Source organism: Ornithorhynchus anatinus, chromosome 1 (genome assembly GCF_004115215.2).
Source record: "Ornithorhynchus anatinus isolate Pmale09 chromosome 1, mOrnAna1.pri.v4, whole genome shotgun sequence".
Classification (NCBI taxonomy): Eukaryota; Metazoa; Chordata; class Mammalia; order Monotremata; family Ornithorhynchidae; genus Ornithorhynchus; species Ornithorhynchus anatinus.
The window spans coordinates 144,605,046-144,608,301 of NC_041728.1; positions in this window are offsets into that span (position 1 = coordinate 144,605,046).

Below are 3,256 nucleotides of genomic sequence, written 5' to 3' on the forward strand. Positions count from 1 at the left end.
TCTTTAATAGTATTTGTTAAGCGCTTACTATGTGCCAAATACTGTTCTAAACTCTTGGGTTCATTAGGTTGGGGCACAGTTCCTGTCCCGCATGGGGCTTACAGTGTAAATAGGAGGGAGAACAGATATTTAATCTCCATTTTACAATTGAGGAAATAGAGGCACAGAGAAATTAAATGAATTGCCCAAGGTCACACAGCCAGTAAGTGACAGAGCTGGGATTAGAACCCAGTCCTCTGACTCCTAGACCCCTGCTCTTTCCACTGAGCCACATTGCTTCTCTCTCTTTCCCATTCTTTTGCCTCTTGGAGAAGCTCTACCAGGAAACCTCCTGGTATATCCATCATATGAAAAGTAGCAAATACTCCTTGATGCTGAATTGACGTCAAAGAGAGAGTTTCAAAGGATTTGTCTAAGCTAGCTGGCAGGGTTTGCAAAAAGCTTATATGTAGGAAAGCTGTATCAGACAAGTATAGAGAGATGAAAATGTAAAAAAAAAAACTCGGGAAAGATTGTAGTCATAGATTGTGGCAAGAGAAACATTCTTAACACTATTTAAGCACGTACAATGTGTTTGAAATTATTATGTCCAGGGTTCATTGGATATCACCCATCATGTTTTTCTGAGGTTTGATGAATAACAATAGCTATTCTGTGCTCACCCTGTTTAGTTTACGCTGAAGGAAGCATGGTACAGAATTAGGCAACCAGATTTCCAGAGACCCAAAGCAGAATGTGGGTGGAGCATCCAGAGAGATGGGGACCAAGAGAGGAAAAGACAAAGAAAGAAATTAAGTGGCCAGAGAGAAGGGAGATGGTGGAGGGGAACATTCACTTATTCATTCATTCATTAAATTGTATTTATTAAGCACTTACTGTGTGCAGAGCATTGTTCTAACTGCTTGGGAAAGTACAGTACAACAATAAACAGTGACATCCCTGCCCACAATGAGCTCACAGCTAGAGGAGGGGAGATAGACATCAATACAAATAGATAAAATTACAAATATATATGTACATGCTGTGGGGCTGGGGCATGGGTGAAGAGCAAATGGAGCAAGTCAAAGTTATACAGAAAGGAGTGGGAGATGAAGAAACATGGGGTTTAGTCTGGGAAGGTCTCTTAGGAGACGTGCCTTCAATAAGGTTTTAAAGGGAGGGAGAGTAATTGTCTGGTGGATTTGAGGAGGGAGAGTGTTCCAAGTCAGAGGGAGAACGTGAGCCCGGGGTTGGTGGAGAGACAGGAGAGATTGGAGCACAGTGAGAAGGCTAGCACTAATGGAGTGAACTGTGTGGACTGGGTTGTAGAGCAGAAGCAAAGTGAGATAAGGGGGCAAGGTGATGGAGTGCTTTAAAGCGGATGGTGAGGAGTTTTTGTTTCATATGAAGGTACATGGACAACCACTGGAGATTTTTGAGGAGGGGGGTGACATGTCCTGAACGTTTTGATAGAAAGATGATCCATACGGACTGGAGTGGGGAGACAGGAGGTTGGGAGGTCAGCAAGGTGACTGATGCAGTAATCTAGGCAGGATAGAGAAACAGAGTGGCTTAGTGGAAAGAGCATGGGCTTCGGATTCAGAGGACATGGGTTCTAATTCCGCCTCCGCCACTTGTCTGCTGTGTGAACTTGGGCAAGCCACTTAACCTTTCTGTGCCTCAGTTACCTCATCTGGAAAATGGGGATTAAAACTGTGAGCCCCAAGTGGGACAACCTGATTACCCTGTATCTACCCCAGTGCTTAGAACAGTGCTTGGCACATAGTAAGTGCTTAATAAGTACAACAATAATAATAATAATGACAGGATGAGTGGTTGTATTAACGTGATAGCAGTTTGGATGGAGAGGAAAGGGCAGATTTTAGTGATGTTGTGAAGGTGGGACCGACAGAATTTGGTGAGGGATTGAATACATGAGTTTAATGAGAGAGAGGAGTCAAGGATAATGCCAAGGTTACAGGCTTGTGGGACAGAAAGGATGGTGGTGCCATCTACAGTGATGGGAAAGTCCTGGAGAGAACAGGGTTTGGGTGGGAAGATAAGGAGCTCTGTTTTGGACATATTAAGTTTGAAGTGACGGGAGGACATCCAAGAAGACATGTCTTAAAGGCAGAAGGAGGTGACTATCTGGAGAGAGGGAGAGAGATCGGGAGGAGATGCAGATTTGGGAATCATCTGCATAGAGATGGTAGTTGAAGCTGTGGGAGTGAATGAGTTCTCCAAGGGAATGAGTGCAGATAGAGAATAGAAGGGGACCCAGAACTGAACCTTGAAGGACCCCCCATAGTCAAAGGATGGGAGGCAGAGGAGGAGCCCGCGAAGGAGATTGAGAATGAGTGACCAGAGAGATAAGAGGAGAACCAGGAGAGAACAGAGTCAGTGAAGCCAAGGTTGGATAACGTTTCCAGGAGAAGAGAATGGTTCAAAATGTTGAAGGCAGCTGAGAGGTCAAGGAAAATTAGGATGGAGTAGAGGCCATTGGATTTGGCAAGAAGGAGATCACTAGCGACTTTTGAGAAGCGGTTTCTGTGGAGTGAAGGGGACAGAAGTCAGATTGGAGGGGGTCCAGGAGAAAACTGGAGGAGAGGAATTTGAGACAGCGGCTGTAGATGACTCGCTCCAGGAGTTTGGAGAAGACTGGCAGTAAGAGGGAGATGGGATGAAAACTGGAGGGTGTCGTGGGGTTAAGGGAGGGTTTTTTAGAATAGGGGAGATATGGGCATGTTTGAAGGCAGTTTGGAAGAAGCCATTGGAGAGTGAAGAGTTGAAGATGGCTGTTAAGGAGGGAAGAAGGGAGGGGCAAGAGTTTTGAAAAGGTACTAAGGAATGGGGTCTGATGTGCCTGTGGAGGGGGTAGTATTTAAGAGGAGGCAGGAGATCTCCTCTAGAGACACTGATAGGAAGGATGGGAGAGTTGAAAAGGGGGCTGGGAGGGGGAAGGACTAAGGAGGGGCAGGGACGATTTTAGGGAGCTCATACCTGTTGGTGTTAATTTTCTTTTAAAGTAAATGGCCAGGTCACTGGGGACAAGGGATTGGGGAGGCGGAGGGGCAGGGGACCTGAGGAGGGAGTTAAATGTCCAGCAACTGGCAAGGGCGATGGGCATGGGTGTCAATAAGGGAAGAGAAATAGTTTTGTCGGACAGAGGAGAGGGCAGAGTTAAAGCATGCAAGGATAAACTTGAAGTGGATGAAGTCGGCCTGATACTTAGATTTCCTCCAAAAGCAGTCTGCAGCTTGAGTACAAGAGTGAAGGA